Raw genomic sequence first — 23,237 nt, 5'->3', positions numbered from 1 at the left:
TTGAACTCTTTACTTGACATAGAGTTAATCGTGCATGTATAAAGTTAATTTAAAATAGGTCTTAGTAAAAAATGAGGGAATAAGAGGGAGGATGAAAGGGGTTGGAGTGTGGGTGGAAGATCGGGCAAGGTGAGAGAATTACCTTGTTCCTAAAGTTGTAATTAAGAAATGTATGATGTTTGTAACTACAAAGCTGTATAATTCTGCATACATTACTATGGACTTACTTCTAAGGGTACAGTTTAAAAACTTGCCATTGTTGTACTATGAGAATTAACTGCAAAACCTGTTCTCAAACTGTACTTTATATGTTCTGTGTGTATGTGGGTACAAACTATTGAAATCTGTACTTAGTATGGAGTTGGTCCTCTGTATATAAACTAAAAATGAACCATAATGAAGAAAGGGATTGGAGAGGGAGTAGGAGATGGGATGGGAGTCGAGGTGGGAGGGCAGATGTAGGGGAAGGAACCACTATATTCCTAAAGTTGTACCTATGAAAAATGCATTCATTAAATAAAAGCTTTAAAATAAATAAAGAAACTTGCCATGGGACCCCAAAAAACCTGGGTGGTAATAATAGCAACCAGTGTCCATATGGAATGTCAGTGCTGCCTGCAGAGGCTTAGCCTACTACACCACAGTGCCAGCCTCTACTTTGCATTTTCTTAAGAAATTTCACTCCTCTCTTATTTTGAGAGTTACATATTTTAGTTTAAATTCCTAACTAAGTTATTACCACTAAATATCTAATCATCCTCTATTATTTAACAAACTCACTCGGCCATGTTAGAGTCTCTGTGCTCTTTTCAAAGCATGTAAACACCTTAAGACACTTTAACTCTAATTACAACTGCCCTGTGTTAGATGTGAATGCTGTCCAATATTTCAGATTAAAATTGTTGTTATAACGTCTTTCATAACTGTTATTTAATACTTTATAGTAAAATCTTATTTAAGATTCGCTAGGTAGTTCCCTATGCCCAGTGGTATGCTAGAGCTCACTTCCGTTTTGTAGGAGCTGATTGTGTGTATCTGTTTCCAACTACACATTATGTTTGTAGCCTGAAATATGTGGTGGTGGGAATAGTTACACATGCAAGTCAGTAAACAATACAAATCTTAGTTTTTTGTTTCTCACTTGTTTTTGTAGTCTTTTATTGAATATTTCCCAGCACAGTACTTGTCAGTCTCCTTATTTCCTATTTGTTCCTGCTATCATTCTCTGTTAAATTCACGTATTAGTACTGAACTTTTGTATATTTTATTAAAAGGCAATATGCAAAACCTTGGTCTTCATCTGAATAGGTACTTTATTCTCACTTTTTAATGATAGTTTAACTGTATATATAATTTAACATTTTGTTTTCCTTCAGCACTTTGAAGACATTATTCCTTCTTTTTTTTTTTGGGGGGGGGGTAGATTCTGTTGTTACCGTTGAGAAGTCAGCATCATTTCATGACTTTACTTTGTTTTTTTTAATGTATTTATTTATTTTTTACAGGCAGAGTGGATAGTGAAAGAGAGAGAGACAGAGAGAAAGGTCTTCCTTTTTGCCATTGGTTCACCCTCCAATGGCTGCTGCGGCCGGTGCATCGTGCTGATCCGAAGCCAGGAGCCAGGTGCTTTTTCCTGGTCTCCCATGCGGGTGCAGGGCCCAAGGAGTTGGGCCATTCTCAACTGCCTTCCCCGGGCCATAGCAGAGAGCTGGCCTGGAAGAGGGGCAACTGGGATAGAATCCGGTGCCCCGACCAGGACTAGAACCTGGTGTGCCGGCACCGCAAGGTGGAGGATTAGCCTATTAAGCCACGGCGCCAGCCTCATGACTTTACTTTGTAAATAGTGCCTTTCCTCTTTGCCTTTGACATTTATACACAGTGTAGACCATTTGAATCTCAGTTTTAGTCAATTCTCTTATCATACTTTGTTGTTTTTAAGCAAGCTGAATTTTCTAGAATTGTAAGTCATTTTTCTTCTGGCTATGTTCAGCCAGTGGAAATAATTAGTGTTTGATTGGATGAAACAAAGGAAGGAGAAATGTCAGCCTTGGGTGACATACCCAGCTACTGAAAAACTACCATACTGGAGCTTTCTGTTTCTCCCAATTGTCCCTTGCTGATACTAATCTCTATTTTGCTTCACTATCCCTTGTTTGGCTTATCAGCCTTTTCTATTGCATTCTTTACATTGTCTTGTTATAAATACTCTGAATGGTTTATGTTTCCTTTACTTGGTCCAGAATAATACCATCTTGTAAATTTCATTGTGATGTGTTTAGATTTGTGTTTGTTTTTCCTTCTTTAACTTCTATTTTATGCATCTGAGGTTTTATGTCTTTCATCTCTCAGGGGAAGATCCAGCATCACTTCAGATACTGTCTTTTTGTCCTGTTTTCTCATTTTCAAATAATTGTTAGATGTGTTAGAGCTTTTTATTTTGTCCTTTACGATTCTTCATCTTTTTCTTAATATATTCTATTCTTCCTCTTTTTATTCTAGATGAATTCCTTGAAATTATCTTTCAGTTCAGTAATTCATCCTTCAGTGGTATCTAATGTGATACAGTATCTTTTCAAATATTAGTTTTCTTGACAATCTCATTTCTTTAGATCTCTGGTTTTTAATCAAATCTGCATATTTCATAATTTCTTATTTTTGCCTCTTTCTTTTTGCCATTCTTAAACTTTTATTTCACCGAGCTTAGTATTCTGATACTTCAGTCCTTAAGACTGTGGTCCTAATTATTTTTTTTTTTTTTTTTTATTTTTGACAGGCAGAGTGGACAGTGAGAGAGAGACAGACAGAGAGAAAGGTCTTCCTTTGCCGTTGGTTCACCCTCCAATGGCCGCCGCGGTAGCGCGCTGCGGCCGGCGCAACGCTGTTCCGATGGCAGGAGCCAGGTGCTTCTCCTGGTCTCCCATGGGGTGCAGGGCCCAAACACTTGGGCCATCCTCCACTGCACTCCCTGGCCACAGCAGAGAGCTGGCCTGGAAGAGGGGCAACCGGGACAGGATCGGTGCCCCGACCGGGACTAGAACCCGGTGTGCCGGCGCCGCAAGGCGGAGGATTAGCCTGTTGAGCCACGGCGCCGGCGGTCCTAATTATTTTTTAACTTAATGTTCATATTTGATGGAATGCACTTTTACATCAGCTGATTCATTTATGGAAATCCTTTACTCATATGTTTGATACTTTTTTGATATATGAGCTCTTCTTCATTGGAATTTGCTTTTTCTTGTGAGACTCACATGTAGCTTCAAATTTTGGAGTTATCTTGTTAAAGTGGATTTCTTTTTTACTGGGTACTCCAGATATATTATGTATGTCACCATTTTCTGTGATTGTTGTTAGTGAAACTTGCTTTGTTCATCTTAGAGTACCTAGCTATTACCGAGTTGGATAATTCCACTGGGATGTAGTATCATAATGATGCCAAATGTCCTGGTTCTATATTCTCAGAATTTTAATTTTTTATTGTGAGATTATTTTAAAAGTTTTATGTATATGTATGTAAAAGGGGGTAGAGACAGAGAGAGTGAAAAAAAAAAAAAGAAAGAGATACACAAAGATCTTCCATCTGCTGATTCACACTCTAAAATTCCTGCAACAGGTTAAAGAGTGGATCAGGTTGAAACCAGGATACAAGAAGTCAAACCAGGTTTTTCATGTGGATACAGGGACGTAACTGCTTGTGCCATCAGTGCTGCCTCCCTGTGCTTTAGCAGGAAGTTGGAAAGAGGAGTTGAATCAGGACTCAGACTCAGGAACTCCAATATGGGACACATGTGTCCCAAGTGGAGCCTCAATCACTATAACAAGCACCAATCCCTGTTTTCTCTTTTTAACATAAACCCTCATATGTCTGAATAGACAGATTCCCCTTGTGAATGTAGCCTGATAATTTACAGGAAACAGAAGAGCATGTTCCTGCCTGAGGAACTTTGTACTTCCTGTTTCTTTCACATGAATTCTTGTTCTCCAAGGCATTTCTGCCCATCACACCCCTTTATTTATTTCAGGTCTTTACATGAATGCGATCATTCAGAGATTTCTGCACTAGTTATCCTATTAAAACTTCAACCTAACTCCCAATCCCAGTATTTACTTTCCCCCTTACATTACCTTACTTGCCTTACTTTCATCCCATTGTCTAACATTCTTTATACTTATTGACAAATCATCCAAAAAATATAATATATAGGAGATCAGAAATTTCCAGCAAACACAAACACACACATTCTCAAGGTAATGATTTGGACAGAGAGCTGTTTTAATGAAGTAGCTGTCATAAGTTTGATAAAATTTGTGAAAATACTGAAAGCAACTAAGTATGGCAGAAGAATTTCAGACAAAATTTTCATGGTTTAGATTGGGCACCCCAATTTGAAAATCTGAAATCTGAAATACTCCAAATTCTGAAACTTTTTGTGCACTGATATGATACCACAAGTGGAAAATTCCACACCTGACCTCATATGACAGGTTGCAGCAAAAACACCTTCAAATTAATATATTGTAGAAAATAACCTTGAGACTATGTTTAAGTTATACATGAATCATAAGTGAATTTCATATTTAGAATTGGTTCTCATCCCAAGCTTACTCATTATGTATATATACAAATCGTCCAAAGACTGAAAAAAAATCTGAAATCTAAACACCTTTGGTCTCAATCATTTTAAATGATAGATATTTTACTTTTATCAAGATAAGATTAGTAACCATGTGCTAGTGAGCACAAAAATGTGAAGACTTAGCCTAAGTCTTCCAGGGGTCTTCAAAATGGAAATGGAAAATGCACATTTTTACATTGTGAAAAAAAATGCATGGATTTCAAAATTTTTTCACATCAAAATAAATGTCTTTAATTCCATTTTTTTTCTGCTTTATGAGGTTGCCTCCTAACATTCTGTTGCCTTGTAATTGTACCTAAAGATTCTTTTTATACCTCTGCAGGTTATACATAGAGGGAGAAATGCTATTACTTTATTACAGTAAATAATAAAGTTCATAGCTATATTTACACAGGCTGAGTTTCCAGTATGTGAAATCATGTGAAGAATGTTAACTCTCTAATATGTGTTTAATGTACATTTCAGTTGATTTTTCTGCTAACTGTAATAGTGGCAATTATTTTATTTATATAAGGGGAAGTCTGTGTTACCAAAGGGAAAAGCTAATAGATTTCTTGGCAATTTTTCTATTATCTTGAAATCTTTTTCCATTTCTGACTGCTGTGATATTCCCACTACTGTCTTTCATTTTGTTTTTACTTATTATCCATAACATCTGTGTATTTTTCTCTGACTTTAAGTTCTTATTTTTTCCATTTTCCCCTTCCTACAATGTCTGATCCTGAGATTTTGGTCAAATTATGTCTCTAACTGTATTAACTAGCTGGACAATGTAAAGAGAGCATCTTCTCCTAAATACTTTTCATTTTATTAACAGCTGCTTTCCTATAATTCATCACACAAATCAACACAAAATCCCGTTACATTAATAAAATTCCCCCATTCTCAATATGATGAATCTGAGTATCATGGGGAATGTTTAAATTTCCCTAGGACACAACCTAAGGTTGAATTCAATCTCAAAACTGCTGATTGGTAGTGGTTACTGTTGTCAATATAATTCCGTTGCTTCTCCTAGATATTCTACCTTCTACTTAGGGTTGCTCTGGAAGTTGTTTTTTTTTTTTTTCTTTTTAACTTTCCTTTTATTGAATGGAATTTACAATAAAAGGTCATCACATCAACAGGCGTTAGTGTGGTAGACAGAATGAAAACAATGGTGGAAGTAGCTGTTACCTACCTAATTTTATCATTATCATTTTTCACTGAAAGCTGATTCTCCAAATAATATATTTATATACCTGACAGATACTTACTAAGTGTTTATTATATATCAAGCACTAAATAAGACCCTAGCTATAGAGTGGTGAATAAAACAATGTCGTCCTCTCTATGGAATTAACAAACTAATAAGAAGGACCGATAATAAACACATAAACCAATAGTCACACCAATAATTCAAACTGTCATAAATCCCATGAAGGAATACAATAGTGGAGGGACAACAAGAGTCCTAGATTCTTGGAGAAGGTGGACAACCATACAATTTATTAGGAACTGCAAAACTCTTTCCAGGGACTGTGTATCACAACTTCAACCATCTTAGTTGTCTGTTAATATGTGAATTTTTTATTTAAAGATAAATTTAGTTTGGTGCAAAAATTTTTGAAATCCACACAAACTTTTTTCATAACATACATTTTCTATGAACTTTTAAAATTATTTTATTTTATGTATTTATTGGGTAAACTGTGATAAAATGTTTGGTTCACATTAATAATTATACATATATATACAGTATGACATTATAAGAAATATATTCAATATGTACTGATCAAATCAAAGTAATTGACATTTAGCTCTCCTTTTCATTTCTGTGTTTAGAGACTCTGAGCTCCTTTCTTATATATGTTCATAAACTTTATAATAGGTTATTGTAAGCTATAGTCATCCCACTAGAATTTCTTCTATGTTTTGATACCTGTTATTGAACCTCCCCACTTTTCCCAATCTCTAGTAGTCACCATTTTATATTTAAAAAAAAAAAAAAAGATGAAATTTGGATGGTTCACCCCTGCTCATTTTGGAAATAAACTAACAAGCTTTTTAACCTGGGATAAATATTTGAAACTCAGATTCTCTTAGCTTTGTACTGATTAAAAGGAAAAGAAGCGGGTACTAGTGGCGTCGATATGGGCTGCTCCACTTCCCATCCAGCTTCTGGCTTTGGCCTGGCCCAGCCCTAGTTGTTTCAGCCATTTGGCAATAGGCCAGTGGAATGAAGCTCTCTCTCTGTCTCTCCTTCTCTTTTCTTTGTTAATCTGTCTTTCAAGTAAATAAATCAATCTTTAAAAATAGAATAAAGGGAAAAGAAGGAAGAGTACAAGAAAATAGATTTGCCCATTGAAACTGGAAAGAAATGATTCATTTTTATACAATATCAATTTTCTTATTTATGAAGGATAGAGGGTAACACAAATCACGTTATTCCTTTCACTAATATTTTTTAAAGATTTTTATATTTATTTGAAAGTCAGAGTTGGCCGGCCCCACGGCTCAATAGGCTAATCCTCCGCCTTGCGGCGCCGGCACACCAGGTTCTAGTCCCGGTCAGGGCGCCGGATTCTGTCCCGGTTGCCCCTCTTCCAGGCCATCTCTCTGCTGTGGCCAGGGAGTGCAGTGGAGGATGACCCAAGTACTTGGGCCCTGCACCCGCATGGGAGACCAGGAGAAGCACCTGGCTCCTGCCATCGGATCAGCGTGGTGCGCCGGCCGCAGCGGCCATTGGAGGGTGAACCAACGGCAAAAGGAAGACCTTTCTCTCTGTCTCTCTCTCTCACTATCCACTCTGCCTGTCCAAAAAAAAAAAAAAGAAAAGAAAAAAAAAGAAAGAGTTACACAGGGAGAGAGAGGCAGAGAGAGAGAGGTCTTCCATCTGCTGGTTCACTCCCCAGTTGGCCACAATGGTTGGAGCTGTGCCAATCCGAAGCCAGGAGCCTGGAGTTTCTTCCATGTCTCCCACATGGGTGCAGAGAGCTGGATCAGAAATGGAGCAGCTGGGTCTCGAACCGGTGCCCATAATGGATGCCGGCACTGCAGGCGGCAGCTTTACCTGCTATGCCCACTGCCCCCCTTTTCACTAATATTTAAGACATTCCTACAACATATTCATTTTATGTACTGTACTAAAGACTAGAATAAAATTTTCAGAAAAAAAGCCCTTGTCCTCAATTTACAGTTTATGTGAAGACAATTGCAGTGCAATGGGATGATTATTTTGACAAGATTATGCACAGGATATTGGATTCTGGAGGAAATGACATCTACACTAAGACTCTAGGGATGTGTATAAGCAGTCCAGTATTGTTTCAATGGTTACAACTTCAAGTTGATTGTATTTTGAAAATATAATTCCTAATACTTCTCTGAATTCTAATTATGTTGTTTTTAAACTAAACTTTATACTTCCATGTACGAAGTTGTCAAGTTTAGGGGCTGGCACCGTGGCCCAGTAGGTTAATCCTCTGCCTGCAGAGCTGGTGTCCCATGTGGGCGCCGGTTCTAGTACTGGCTGCTTCTCTTCCAATCCAGCTCCTTGCTGTGGCCTGGGAAAGCAGTAGAAGATGACTCAAGTCCTTGGGGCCGTGGACACATGTGGGAGACTGGGAGAAAGCTCCTGGCTCCTGGCTTTGGGTTGGCTCAGCTCTGGCTGTTGTGGCCATTTGGAAAGTGAGCCAGTGGAGGGAAGACCTTTCTCTCTGTCTCTTCCTCTCACTGTTTATAACTCTACCTCTCAAATAAGTAAATTAAAAATAAAATCTTTAAAAAAAAAAGTTGTCAGGGCCGGCGCTGTGGCTTAACAGGCTAATCCTCCGCCTTGCGGCGCCAGCACACCGGGTTCTAGTCCCGGTTGGGGCGCCGGATTCTATCCCGGTTGCCCCTCTTCCAGGCCAGCTCTCTGCTATGGCTCGGGAGTGCAGTGGAGGATGGCCCAAGTGTTTGGGCCCTGCACCCGCATGGGAGACCAGGAGAAGCACCTGGCTCCTGGCTTCGGATCAGCAAGATGCGCCGGCCGCAGTGGCCATTGGAGGGTGAACCAATGGCAAAAAGGAAGACCTTTCTCTCTGTTTCTCTCTCTCTCACTATCCACTCTGCCTGTCAAAAAAAAAAAAAAAAAAAGTTGTCAAATTTAAATAAAATCCCCTATAAAAAATTAACAACTGTTTGCTCATTCATACACTGTGAAGGGAGAATAACAGGGCAAATAGTAGTATCAACATTTAGTGCATTGTAGATCAGCTTTCTACTCGAGAGTTCAAATTTACTGTTTCTACACCAGAAAATTTGGTATTGAATTAAGTGCTAGCTGTTAATACTAGAAAATTCAAGTTTATCGGTTTTTAATAAGCTTAGTTTCTTGCGTATTTTGTAGCTTTATTGTAGCTGATCTGACCATAAGATCTGTACAGACCCACTAAGCTCCTATGTGAAGGGGAGTTCATCCTGTGATTTCTTTTGCCTTCCTATTGCTCTTTATCTATTTCAGTTCACAGAGTTTATTAGATAGGAACACATCTTTTTATGAATGAAAGGTTAAATCTGGTCTGTAATTATGAAAAAAATAGGCATAATTAACAAGTTTTTCAAGTCAACTTTTAAAATTTTAATTTCTAACTTTCGTAGGACTTTGTGTTTAGGTAAAACACAGAAGCTAGGGTACTTCAATTTTCAAAAATAAAATAAGTTTTATTGATAATTAAAAGTTATATTTTGTAGTAATAATATAATTATAATGGAGTACCAAGCCCAGAAGTGAGTCCAAAAGAAATGATTTTGGATTACATAGTGTTTTTTCTCAAAATAGGTTTAAATTAAAATGCAAAGTTTTTAAAATGTTCCTGAGAATATTTACTTAGGCATTAGGGGAAATGATTTTAGTCTGGATTTAGGTCCAGCTATCTTTTATTGGAGCCAGTGCCCCCTCCTCTAGGCCCAAGTGAAGCCTTTGCAGTGCCCTAAGCAAATTAAAAATTAAATATATTAATGGATTAAGAGGTATTTATAACAGGACCAACCAGTATGGAGGGAAGTGGAACTTTCCATGGAAGTTGAACTCCATGAAATACAGTAGGACCCACTAAATGCCCACTGGAGAATACAGCTATGTGAACCTAGAAGTTAAAAGGACTTGAAGAAGAAAGAAAAAGCCACTCAATAGTATGTCCCTATCTGGAGTGGTACTGATAGTAACTTTACCCACATGACCCAAACAATTCTGGGATTTTGTAATCTGTGAGAATCTGAAGACATACCAATTACCATCTCAAGATCAGTACTGTCCTTCAGTTCAAAGTGCAAATAAGGACTAGAATGACATCAGCAAGTATCTGTTTCTGTCTTCCAAGCCATGAGAGAAAAATTGACTGTAACAATTATCACTTACATTTGCTAACTCTATCTTATTATGAATATGAGAACATTTGCAGAGTCTGTTTAAAATACACAAAGTCATTCTTCCCTCGTGTGTATTAAGGAACATACATCACCTTGTTCTGATTCTAGCTGAGGAACGACGTTCATTTTGTCCTTATCTTCCTTTTCTTGGGTGTTTCAGTTAAATATGGAAAATGGTCCTTATATAATTTTTAGACCCCACTACCTCTTTCTTCAGGAAAAACAAAGGTGCAAAAAATGCTGATTGGGTTGTTCCTCTGGCTATTACTATTATTACAATGTCCTCTACTGCTCTACTACCTCAGTACTCTGCTTCCGCCTGGAACTCCTTGAACTCAGGTATACAGATCATTGATCACATGAATAGCTTCTGTTAGTGCTTCTCACGACTTCACACAGGCTAATCCATTGACTCAACCTCATAACCATCATGTGGCGCTAGCTTCAGGAAGGCAAAAGCCAATAATGGTAACAGGATACAAGAAATTAAACTGCTGTTGAGAGACTCTTTGTTACATCATTTTCTAGGCAAACTAAAATGACTTGCCTATCTCCTTTCCTTTTCCTAGCAGTTATGTCCCAATAATATCATTAGGCAGGATTAACAAGTAACTAATTTGTTTAGTTGCCAATAAATAACTGTCTACCAGATCACTCACAAATACCTTGCACTGTGTTCTGTTTACATCTTTAGATGAGTTGTGTGTGTGTAATCTTCAGCACAATTAAAATGTTAGCTCAGTGAGGGGAAGACGTCTATTAAATTATCTTTTTCACATCACAATGCCAAACACAGCACCTTGCACACAGTAGATGCTCATTGAATGTTTTTAGCTTAGTGAATAAATCAGTCTGTACTAGATTGAATAGATTTGCAATTCTAAATTGTTCTTGTCATAATTTCACTCTGCATAATTAAAGTTTTACTAAGATGATTAAAAATGTGTTACTGAATTACTGGTGTAAATTCTAAAAGCAGTGGGTTAAAAAAGACCATGGCTATCTCCTTCTAAGGAAGCAGTGAGGATGAGTTGTTCATTGTAGGTATCCGTATTGGATTTTATGTGTTACTGAATTAATTTATTTCTGTTAGTAAGTTAGTCAAAATTTCCATATGGAACATTGTAACTCATTTACCCTTACCCTGCCAACTAATATTTTTCTTATGATAAACATAATATTTATTGTAGTGAATTAACTATATTTGCAAGTAAAAAGAAAAAAACTGGCCGGCGCTGTGGCTTAACAGGCTAATCCTCCGCCTTGTGGCGCCAGCACACTGGGTTCTAGTCCCGGTCAGGGCACTGGATTCTATCCCAGTTGCCCCTCTTCCAGGCCAGCTCTCTGCTATGGCTCGGGAGTGCAGTGGAGGATGGCCCAAGTGCTTGGGCCCTGCACCCGCATGGGAGACCAGGAGAAGCACCTGGCTCCTGGCTTCAGATCAGCATGATGTGCCGGCCGCAGCGGCCATTGGAGGGTGAACTAACGGCAAAAAGGAAGACCTTTCTCTCTGTCTCTCTCTCTCACTATCCACTCTGCCTGTCAAAAAAAAAAAAAAAAAAGAGAAAAAAATCAAAATTTTCCATAATCTCATCAAGATATAATCATTCTTAATATTTTATGTGTTCTATGTTTCTCATCCACATAAGTTTATTGTGTCCAAGCAACTGAACTGTACATGTTTATTTAACATTATAATACTATTAATTTGCATTCTCCTATAAAATTTAAAATATACTTTTAGAGTACCTAGTAAATTATTGCAAAATGTTCTTTTGTATAGATATTCTATATTTTAATTATTTTGCTGTTGCTATACATTTGTTACAGCTTTTGACTATCACAAAAATTACCTTTTTGACATGAATGTTTATTCTGTTATATAAGATAGATTCTTAGAAGTAAAATTGCTGATTAAAATTTTGACTTTGAGTTTTTAATACATTTAACAATTCATACTCCCATCAAAAGTATATAAAGATGGTATTTCATTGACCCATCATCTGAATTGTTTATTAGCTCTACACGTTTAAGCAATACTATTGGGTGGACCCACTGACTTTAATATGTTGCTGTTATCAACTATGCTCAGAAGAAGTATACAAATAGTTTGCTTTTAGGAAGAATTATGAAATATTTTTAAGGGTCATAATACTTTGGAGACGGCATGTTACATTACAGTATCTAATTGTGAACTGCATACTGTTGTTCAAGCTGCACTTCCATAATCTTCTGTCCTGATTTCCCCTCCACTGGCAATTTTGCCCAAGTGTGTTTGAAGCATTCTGCATTATCTCTGATGAAGTGTTAGCATTCCCCATTGTAGCAACCAATCTCATTTCTATTTGTTGTTGTTTCTTAAAGTTAATGAACATTCAAAGTTCATTTTTACTTATTTATGCATTTTGGTGGATTATTCTATAAAAACATTTTTCTTCCTCACGGATATTCAAACTGAGTTCAGATAAATAGGAGTAGTTTCATTTTAGAGAGCAGCAGTCATATTTGTATTAGGAAGGCAATAGTCTTGGAAGAATACCAAAAAAAAATCATTTTTAAGTGTTTGCCTCATCCTCTAGTGAAAGCATTTGCGTTCCAGAGGCTATGGTGAGTCTTAGTCCCTGGCCAGTACTTGTTTTTGATAACATTTGTAAGGGATTGCGCAAGTGTGTGTGTGTATATGTGTGTGTGTGTTGGTTCATATGAATTTAGGGTGACTGAAATATCATATGGTGAGCATATAGATATAAAATAATTCACTGCCTTATGCACTCCAATCATTTCTACTTCTTGGAGAAGTTGTCTCAATATAAATACTATTCTAACCAAGTAAGTTAATTTTTACTTATATATTTGTTTTATATTTCAGAGTACCTGATAAATTGCCAGGTTGTGGCCCATAGTTTCACAGGTATGTATATGAATTACCTATAGCTATATAAATCTGTGTAGTAACTGATAAGCTATTATATTTTGGTTATTAAAATTGCTTATAAATTTCATAATGTGAAAGTGTTAATTTTGAGTACTCTACTTATAAATATTGACAGCTTCAGAAGATAGAACATTTTATACATATGTTGTATTTCATTCTATTGTAAGAATCAAACATTTCTAATATTTAATGAGGCAGAATAATTTTAATTATAAAGCATTCTTGTGAAGAGATTAGAGAGTACTTTGTGAAACTGTACTATTAAAGTAACTAGTGATGGGGACAGTCTGTTGCACAACCTCTATGTTTCTGACATTGTTTTATTTTCAAACTTATTTTGCTGCTTTTGAATTTATTTTCTGTGGGGGTTGCCTTAGGTAAGGAGTGGTTGCAGATGTACTGTCTGCTGCTCTGTCTCAAGCACTAGACGAATGAAAAAAAAATGTTTGCACCTGTTTAAAATCTCAACCATGCAGTGTTGTGGTTCCTGGGCAACAGGCAGGAATTCTCAAAAGCTTGGTTGCACCTGCTCAATTGTTGTTTGCAGCTGTGTGTGAGAGCACAGAGAAGCTTGTTAGCAGTTTGCTTTTGCTATTACGTATTTTGTGTACTCTGAGTTTGAAAGATTCTTAGCTGATGTAGACCTTGAACTATTAGACTAGTTTATTTTAAAACTCACTGGTTTTAGCTTGCAAATTTTCCTCAAATTTTTGTTTTGTGTTTCAATTATTTTTGTAGTTGTTGTTGACTGCCCTAGATAATGTGTATGTGAACTTCTCCAAAGGATACCTGGGGATGTGTAGCTCTTCAGATAACTGGTGGATAATAATTTTTGTCCTGGTAGAGGGAGTTTGTTTGGCTCAATTGTACCATGTTGGCAACCCCACTATGTGAGCCTGGATGTAGTTATTGATCCATTTAGCTGAACAGATTTGAAAGCATTTGGCTATTAGTGGACACATGGGGCACATTCAGAAAATTTAAGGGTATATTGTAAGATGATTTTTCTATTTGTGCATGTGTCTCTGTTGTAGTTAAAGGGGGAAAATAGGGAAAATTAAATAGTGGTCCTGGAAGAGGTGCTAATATCCAGATATTGATTTCAAGGCTGCAATATTTTAATTTAATCTAACCCAATGCTAGATTCTTGGTATTTTTCTTGTTATCATAGAAATGTTGTTTCCTTTAGTTAATAATTTATGCATTTACTGAAAATCTCTATATATTTAATATAGAAAAGCTATTACAGATTGCATCTTAGGGAAAGTTCTCAGATATAATACAAAAAACTGCAATTCAATGTTAATGTGTTTAGTTAATTTCTTCAGTAGTCCCAAATTCCTGATATTTAAAACTTATTCGAATGACTTACATTGTTTTAGAAATGCTAAAGAGTTTTCAGTAGTATTTAGTTACATAAATCTTGTATTTTAGAGCTGGTGTATTTTTTCTTTTTATTAGCTCATTTGGAATATGTTTATCAAATAAATCACTGTAATATGAATTTAACATGTCTGGTAGTAAGAAACATAGGTAGATAGATAATTAGAGAATTTTTCATAGTCCCTTAATACGATATCTTATACATAGTAGTTAGTCAGTTAAAGTTCACTGGTTGAATGAATGCGCTATGCATTCATGGATGGATAGTATCCTAGAAACTTAATTACGTGTCATACATTTTGGATGAGTCTTGATGGACTTAGTTTAATTCTCAGACGGCCAATTAGGTAAAAGGGAGAATACTGATAAACCTCAACCTTAAAATGAGAAGTTAATATATAAGAATTTATAATTTTTCATGATTATTATAAAGAATTAAAATAACAGTATTAACAATATGCTGTACATTCATTTTTCCTGACTATAAGGAAAGTCTTTGTATTATCCCTATTTTATATACAAGATTGACTCATTCATACCTAAGTTACTTGTCAATTTGGAGATAATTTTCAGCAAAGGAATAAACAAATCTTTAGTGTTTTATGATTACTATCTTAGATTTTCTGAGTACTTGCTTATACTACTGTCTCCCTATCTCTATTGCACACACGTAGATAACTCTTAAACATCAAGTATGTGTTGATTTTCTTTGGGTCAAATAATATCAGAACATATTAAAATTTGGTTTCTTCTAAGTACAATTAGTGGACCTTGTGTTTACTGTATACGTATTTCTAATTATTATTTCTATTACTCACTACATTTTAACTATAAATAGAGGTAAAGCCAAGCAAAAGTAGGATCAAAGCAGTGAGGTTAGCAGCTGCTTTAGGGCCGCCCTTCTGAAGTTTCCTTTTGTGAAGCATGAGGCACTTACATCCTTGTAAGAATGGCCCAGTTTACATAATGAATCCATTTCTATTGCATCAAAATATCTTGTTTTGGGGTCTCAAATTTCAGCACCACTAATTGATAAGTTATGGATACATCACTCTTGAAGTGGTTTTTATTTCACCTTAGTTTAAACCAATGGGTAAGAGGACAATATCAAGAACCTCATTCTTTTCTTCCCTAACACTTAGTGTGGCTGATGAAACCATATCCCTCAGGTAGTCTCAACATTAGAATCTGAGCGATGAGCCCAGAAAATGTATTAGTTAGAATATAAGTCATTAAAGAAGACAGATATTAGCAGCTGCTTCCATGGCCTCTACCAGGAATTATTATATGGAAATCTGAAGGAGGGAAAAATTGCCAAGCCCTAGGGTTCCTGGACATAATTGCAGATTTCTCTGTTATTTCAGCATTAAAGAAATAAAGGAGGAGAATACACATTTATTGAGACTATAGCATGCCTCCATGTAATTTATTTTCCCCCTTTCTCTTTTCCCTCCCTTCCTCATTATTTTTCTTCCTTTTACTCCATGTATTAAATGATCGCCTACTATTTGCTAGACAGAGTGCTAGGCTAGAGAAATAAAACAAAGTGCTTGTCCTCAAAAATCGTACAGGCAAGTGGGACACAAAGATATATCAGCAGAGTTCTTTTTTGGCTTCACTGCTTATTATTAGCATAGACTCAGAAAAGTTACCTAATGTTTCTGATTGTTTTGCTTCCTTATTTGTAAAATTGGAAAAATAACAGTATCTACCTCATATTTTGTTGTGTTGAGAGTTAGATAACAACTACATGTAAAATGCTTAGCCCCAGGAATTCACAGAGCAAGTATGTGATAAACCTTAACTGAATTACTATTTATTCTGTCACTGCCACTACCACCACTATCACTGAAGAGAGGTCATCTAATTGTCACGGAGTAGGGATTATGGTATGGGCAATGACATCTAGATTGTCTCAAAGGTCCAAGGTAACTCTGCTTTGAGAGGACTTGAGAAGAGATTGTAAAAGTCATTAATCAGTGTACTGAATCTAAAAGATCTTCAAGTATTTGTTTTATTAATCTTCCCCATTTTAATTGTGTTAAAAGGATGCATAACAAAATCAACCATCTTAAACATTATTAGATGTCCAGGTAGTTGGCATGAAACACATTCATAATGTTGTACAACCATCACCACTATTCATCTCCATAAATCTTTCATCTTCTAAAACAGAAATGTTCTACTCATTGGAAAATATCTTTCTACTCTCTGATTCCCCCTGTTCCTGGCAACCACTATCCTACTTTTAGTCTCTATGTTTTGACGACTTTAAGTAATCATACAATTATAGTCATACAATATTTGTCTCTTTCTGTTTGGTTTATTTGCCTTAATATAATATCCTCCTGATTTATCCATGTTGTAGCATGTATCATAATTCTCTTCCTTTTTAAAGCTAAATAATACTCCTTTGTATGTATATACCACATTTTCCTTATCCATTCATCCATTATTGAATGTTTGGGTTGCTTCCATGATTTCATTATTATGAATCATTCAACCATGAACATGGGCACACAAATATCTCTTTGAGAACCTGCTTTTGATGCTTTTGGGTATATACACAGAATTGGAATTCCTGGGTCATATGGTAATTCTGTTTTTTTCATAAATTATTATATTAGTTTTCTCTAAATGATTGAAGTCTTTTTATACATGGATAGCATTGATTTCTTCATAAGGAAAATAAGGTGAGTCAGGTTTAGCAAGAAAATACCTTCTATTCATGTATGTTCAAATGTTTTAAAAGGATCCTGTGATTACTTAATACATCAGCATCTTGGAAGCCAATAGTGCTTTTAGGATATTGATTCTAAACCCATTGCTTGAATTTGAATATAGGAGATTTGGATTCCAACTGACCTTCACTGAAATCCCACTCCACAATTCAGTGGCTGTGTGACCTAAGCAAAGTTCCCTATGCTCTCTGCTATGGTTTGGATGTGGTTTGTTCCTTAAGAGTTCATGTATAAGGGGCTTGGTCTAGTGTATAACATTTTTGAGATATTGGACAGTTTAAGAAGGTCATTAGGTCATTGGGAGTATCACTATCAAAAGAGACTGAGCAGTTCTTAGGGGGCCCAAGTTCCCACAAGATTAAGTTGTTATGAAAGAGTAACTCTTTCACCGTTACATCTTGATGTCCTGTCTCATCAAGTGATTCCTTTCACATGTGCTCCTGCTAGGATGCCATTACCCATGATTCCCTCACCAGGAGCTGAACAAATAGGGCCACCTGATCCTGGAATTCTAGGTCACAAAACTGTTAACTAATTGAACTTCTTTTTGTTATACAACATCCAGCCTCAGAATTTTGTTATAGCAATGAAAAATTAATGCACTTAATTAATCTCAAGTTGTCTTCTGTATAATGTGACAGTAGTAATGTCTATCTTTGTAATGATGTATATTAGGAATAAAAATATATTAGCTTTAGAAAATATTTTATTTGACCTACAGTATTCACTGATATTCCATGCATTTTAATTTTTCCTCCCTCTTATTAAAATATAAAGTTGTGATGAGAAATACAAGAATTTACCCCCTTTAAAAACTTACTTTTGTCAGAGTTATGACTATGATGGTATCTGTTGAATATCTCAGCTCAGCATGTTACCCATGGTTAGATTTTCTTACTATGCCTGCTACATTTAGTGGGCTGGGGTTATTTAAAGAAAAATTTAGGACAAAGATAATCACATTCATTTCCATAACTGCTGATTATATAAGTATGCTTTGCAATGAAAAGCTTATTGATACTTATTGATACTTATTGAGTCACAGATAACTCCCTCATCTCTTTTGAAAGTTGGATACCCTGAACAGTGATACCTTAGAACAGTGAAGAACTTATACTCAACAATGTACTTTCACATACATCCTTGTGAACTAAAGGAGATTGGCACAGTCGTCAGAATCTGAGCAGCCCAGGCTCATTGAGCATAGTTGTCAATGAGTAGACGGCCATGTAAAGTTTTGTTTTTCTCTTGAGAAGAAAATTAGTAGTGTAAAATGCCCTAATTCCTTCCAATGCAAACTCCCTCAACAGTAGAAAAGCAGATTTGTAAATTTATCTGTATGATTTTTCCTTAATTATACTTAATAAAAACTAGATGATCCCAATTATAGTAACCATTTTCCTCTGCCAAGCTGTTCATACATATATTGCAGCAGTGTTTTTCTGAACACAAATCTGAAAATGATTCCTTAAAAGTAAGGGTGGGGGGAATAGCAGTAGATGTTATATGAGACTGCTCATTACTCACCTCAGGTAAATAGAATTGATTCACCTAATGTCAAATACACAGTTTTGACCGTGATGAATCAAAGTAAACACTGAGGATTAATGACATATTTATCTAGTTGTATATGAGTTTGCTAGAGCTGCTGTACCAAGATATAACAAACTTGATGGCTTAAATAGATATTTGTTTTCTCACAGTTTCAGCAGGGCTGGCTCCTTCTGAGGGCTATCAGGGAAGGATTTGCCCAAGCCCTTTCTTCTTGACTATCTTCTTCTTGTCTCTTTACATTGTCTTCCTCAGAGCATCTGGATCTGTGGCCCAGCCTCTCCTTTTTTCTAAGGATGTTAGTCATATGGTATTAAGGCTCATGGTAGTGATCACATTTTAGCTTGGTTACCTCTGTAAAGACTCTACATCACTAGCAGCGGACATTGTAACATAGCAAGTCAAGCCACGGCTTGGGATGCCCACATCTTATTTTTGAGTATTGACTTGAGTTCCAGCTACCCTACTTCTGATCCAGATTCCTGCTAATGTGATCCTGGGAGATAAAAGGTAACGACTCAAGTGGTTGAGTTCCTGCCACTCAAGAGGGAGACTTGGCTAAAGTTCTAGGTTCCTGGCTCTAGCCAAGCCACCCAATCCTGGCTGTTACACGCATTTGACCAATGAACCAGCATATGTAAGGTCTACCCCTCTCAACTCCCCTCCCCCACTTCTCAGTCTTCCAAGTAGATGAAAAATAAATTAGTGTTAAAAAAATCATCTCCCAATAAGATCACATTTAGAGGTGCTAGTGGATTAGGGCTCCAATTGTTTTTTTCAAGTAATAATAGTTGGATTAAGAATTGTTAACATTATGAAGTGACTAATACTCCAGGTATTTTATACATACTACTAATAATCCTTACGACAACCTTGGATAGATGTTATTTCTCCTATTTTACAGTTGATAAAGAGAATCTCAGAGAGGGTATAGAAATTGTCCAGTCATACAACTATTAAATGTTAAATGCTGGTATTTGAATCTAGCACCCCATGCTGCATTTTATATAGATAAGCTTCATAACAACTCAGTCAAAAGGCCCCAAAAATACTTAGAGCATTTAAACTATTTTTTATTCTTTTTGCTATTATGACTGTGCCAAAGGACCTTTTATCCATCAAAAATTGTACATTATGTGATTGCATGAATGTCCAGTCATTGACTACCTACATCGTACTCCTGAATTTTTTGTTGACAGTTGTCAACAAAAAGGCTCAGTGTTTTAGCTCTCCTGCACCTGATGAAGCTTTTGGACAGAGTGATTTCTAAACATGGACTGCATGGGTTGATTCTGGCCCCCATTTCTGTGGATGGCACTGAGAGCCAACTTATGCCCAGAATCTGCTTCTCTGCACATGAGCTTTCTGCTCTCTTTCTCCCCCTCGCATCTCCCTCATCTTTGTTTTTTCCTTTTACCAGATAGCTTGTGATTTGTTACACAATCATTGGCATGAGTGAAAAAGACTGAAAGAGGATAAGTGTGAAGAACAAGATGGGGAACAAGAGGGCACTTCCGAAAGTGCATGGAAAATGCTTATTATGGTGAACTTATGCATGGATTTCAGAAATCTTTTGCACCAAAGCAGGCTTATCTTTTAGATCCATTTCCTACAAACCCTTTGAAGCACCTTCTTAGTTTTATTCATGTAATAGCCAGTGCTCTTATAGGCAAGTGCTACAAACTGGTCCCAGCCTTATTGTAGCCCAATAGGCAAGTGCTACAAACTGGTCCCAGCCTTATTGTAGCCCAATCACACTGAAGAGCAAGGAGCATTGTGTGCCTTGTATAAGTTTCCCATCTTACTAATAAAAACAATTTGTTTCTCATTTTGAAGTGTTAAATCAGAACTTCTGGATGACCCAATTTCACTAATAATTCTCTTAAGCAACCCTTGTACTCATTTATAAGATTTTTTTCCCACCCACTGTCTGTCTAGCCTGATTTAAAATTTTTATATATGTACTTTTAAAAAATTGATTAGCTGGAGAGCTGCCCATTCCTCTGTGCTGTATAATAAGGATTTAAAAACTGCACACTGAATTCTGTATAGTGTAATTAAAACTGACCCACATTTGGACCTGAGTACACCAGGACTTAGCCAAACTTGCCATGAGCTGAGTTCTGGTGGCAGATGGGAACTAATGAGGACACACTCCACTCCAGAATTTCCCAGCTGCTTGGCCCCTTTTTGTACAAACAAGGTTTGGAGCGAAGTCCGAATCCCAAGAGCATGTTCTGTAAATGTGCTGTACCCAATGATTTGGGAAATGTTCTCACAAAATCAGACATTGCAAGGTATACTCAAGACCTCAATTACTGTCAGATTTAAAACATAAAAATTGAGAGATCTTTTGTGCTCTTTCCAGCCAGTTTTTAATTTCAAAGTGAATAAAAATCTCATCTTCAACCCCACCCCCATTGGCTTTTCTCCTGTGCCTGGCAGTGGAGTGAGAACTTATATCAAAACCTGGAGACTAGCAGGTAGTTAGCTCAGGGGCAGTTGTACATCAGGATAGACTGTGTGTCTCTGTGCAACCTATGGATCTCTTCAACTGGTTTGATGTCCTGGGACTATTCAGGCAGATGTAATTGAATCAGTTTGAAGCAGCTGTAGCTGGCATGTGGTCTCTCAGATTGCTAGCACCTGCTTGTTTTTTTGTAACTCACTAGAGTGAAAGAAGTGCCAAAACCAGCATTGGTCTTGGAGCAGATAAAGCACTCCAGATCTTATATCCCATTCCTCTTCCAACCTAGCCACATCATCACTGGTACCTGGATTAATAAACCCCCTTTTCATGATGAAGTCTGAGGTATACTTTTCCTTCTCATTCTTTTCAGTATTTAGATCTTGACAATACTGACCATGCTAGCTACCCTTCCACCTCCTCCGCAAAATAAAAGAGTATTATAATGGTGATCAGGTGGCTTGAGGCTCTCTTATCATTAGACAACTGGGTAGCCTGTGGTTTGCAGAATCATTTAAATGAATGCACCAAATTCATTTGCTGTTCCAGCACAGTCTTATTGGCACAGAGAATGAGCAGTTAATGTATAACAAACTGTGAGCTGTTATGGAATATGATAAATAAACTTTCTTAGCAGGGGGGATTTAAAATGGAGCTGTTTCTCTAATGTAAGTTCTAAACTAATTGACATCGATTTCTTCAACATTTTCTATATGCAAGAGGATTCTATATACAAGAGGATACAGTCTACTAAAATAGGATTTAAACTTATACAACATAATGAGATGCCAAACATATTCTTAAAATATAGATTTGTAATTGTTCTCAAAAGATTTGTTTAATATAAAAATACATCTTTACCTTACCTTCTCTTTATTCCATTTTATTTGTCATGTATTTAATTGTTGTGGTACCAGTATCCTAATGTTTAATTTGAATCTATAGATGATAACACAACATATTTACTAATTTATTTAAATTTATTGTGTATGTTACAAAGCTTACATAAAGTGGGTTTAATATTGGCAATATTTTGAGAGTGTCTAAGAAATAAAAGGAGCTTGAGAATAATGGCTATAAGAGTGGATTCTGAATAGGTTGTTTATCAGCAGTAGATGCTTATTTGGCAAGAAATAACTAGATACTCTAGACAGAGAGAAAGTCCTGTGATTCTTGGCCATGATGATCTTATGGCATACTTGAATAGACAATATATAGAATTTTTTAAATAATAAAATGAGGTACTCAGTGTCAAATGCATGCTATAGCTCAGGATTTGATAACGAATGCTATAAAAGTCAAGTCAAGGCAAAACAAATCAAGCACTCTCTTTCTCAAATGACTGTTCTAGACCCAATGTTTCCCTTTCCCTCTTCACTGCCCATGAAAGACAGCATTATGCCATTATGGCACTATCCATGACTAAACCAGAACTTGACCTCAGAATCCTCCTGAAGACAACATGATAGACAATTACGGACTGATGAAAGCAGCAGGTCAAATGAAACCCATTTTCTATTCCTGAAAAAAATCATTAAGTGTTAAAGATATTAAGTGGATTCAGTGATCTCTGCGAGCTGCTAGGGAAAGGTTGGACTTGAGCTTGGTTTTGAATAAAGCATCAATCTTAGGACTTAAACAGCTAGAGGGGAGGAATAGAGCTGTGTGAAACTGATGAGTAATGTGAACAAACGAGTTAAGATTGGAATAGCATGGCATGGTCAAAGGTAATGGACAGACCTCAGTATGAATAAATAAATGGTGGTGCAATTATTACTTCAGTGTTTTTCTCCTCTATTAGATTCTCAGCTCTGTGAAGTATTATATTTTTATTTACCACAAAACACTTCTTCAAAGAGCCCTTTATGGAGTCCTCCTATATGAATTAGGTCAACCATATATTTCCATTTTTCTTTTTCTTTCCCTTGTTATACACAGTTCACCTCAGTTTGGCTGGCATTTTTTCACTGACAAGATTCTCTGTGAAGAATTGAGAAGGATTCAAGAAAGATTTTGTCCTCTATGAGTTTATACAAATTTTTACAAAGGCAATTTTATCTTATAAGTACTGTGGTAATCTGAACATTGGCTTGGGGTGATTTTTATTTTAACCATAGTCCTTCTATTTAAGA

At 36.4% G+C, this 23,237-nt stretch overlaps 1 protein-coding gene across 2 annotated transcripts in view; it reads left to right on the top strand.

Annotated features, from left to right (window-relative positions):
- The window catches only part of ZBTB20 (zinc finger and BTB domain containing 20), an 891,896-nt gene that overhangs the window by 268,803 nt on the left and 599,856 nt on the right, over positions 1–23,237 (top strand). For both annotated transcript variants that reach the window (XR_009867653.1, XM_062208447.1), the window contains exon 3: positions 12,898–12,939. The gene's annotated coding sequence lies outside the window, so the exon portion shown is untranslated. The remainder of the gene's footprint in view (positions 1–12,897; positions 12,940–23,237) is intronic.

This window comes from Lepus europaeus, chromosome 2 (assembly GCF_033115175.1).
Source record: "Lepus europaeus isolate LE1 chromosome 2, mLepTim1.pri, whole genome shotgun sequence".
Taxonomy (NCBI): Eukaryota; Metazoa; Chordata; class Mammalia; order Lagomorpha; family Leporidae; genus Lepus; species Lepus europaeus.
Note: the sequence above shows the minus strand (reverse complement) of the source record. Positions and strands in the feature narration are given on the sequence as shown.